Source organism: Coregonus lavaretus (genome assembly GCF_964263955.1).
Source record: "Coregonus lavaretus genome assembly, contig: HAP1_SCAFFOLD_3501, whole genome shotgun sequence".
Classification (NCBI taxonomy): Eukaryota; Metazoa; Chordata; class Actinopteri; order Salmoniformes; family Salmonidae; genus Coregonus; species Coregonus lavaretus.
The window spans coordinates 9,346-10,000 of NW_028161112.1; the positions used below are offsets into that span (position 1 = coordinate 9,346).

The window sequence follows — 655 nt, forward strand, 5'->3', positions numbered from 1 at the left end:
GGCGGCTCCTCTCAGCTCTGTGGGCGCAACAGGCCAGGACACGGCGGAGCAGGGCGGCTCCTCTCAGCTCTGTGGGAGCAACAGGCCAGGACACGGCGGAGCAGGGCAGCTCCTCTCAGCTCTGTGGGAGCAACAGGCCAGGACACGGCGGAGCAGGGCGGCTCCTCTCAGCTCTGTGGGAGCAACAGGCCAGGACACGGCGGAGCAGGACAGCTCCTCTCAGCTCTGTGGGAGCAACAGGCCAGGACACGGCGGAGCAGGCCAGCTCCTCTCAGCTCTGTGGGAGCAACAGGCCAGGACACGGCGGAGCAGGCCAGCTCCTCTCAGCTCTGTGGGAGCAACAGGCCAGGACACGGCGGAGCAGATCAGCTCCTCTCAGCTCAGAGCCGCCCCCACTACATGCTAAAACGGCAGGACACTGCACTATCAATCAATCAATCAATCGTTGATGCAGCTCAGTTTCTCTTCCTCCTCCTCCTCTCTCACTCCTCATGATCGGGGAGTGACTCGGAGTCATCAGCCTTTCACCAGCTCTTCCTCTTCCTCTTTCTCTCTATCCTTCATCTATCTCCCCCAAACTCTCCTGGCACTCCCTCCCTCCCTCAGCCTGCCTTCATTCCATCCTCCATCTATCCACCCCCCCCCCACCACCACC

The 655-nt window shown here is 62.0% G+C and overlaps 1 protein-coding gene across 1 annotated transcript in view; it reads right to left on the reverse strand.

Annotated features, from left to right (window-relative positions):
- Positions 1–491: 491 nt before the first annotated feature.
- The window catches only part of ptpn9b (protein tyrosine phosphatase non-receptor type 9b), a 27,668-nt gene continuing 27,504 nt past the window's right edge, over positions 492–655 (reverse strand). Inside the window, exon 13 of the mRNA XM_084195618.1 lies at positions 492–655. This exon is cut by the window's right edge and continues 240 nt beyond it. The gene's annotated coding sequence lies outside the window, so the exon portion shown is untranslated.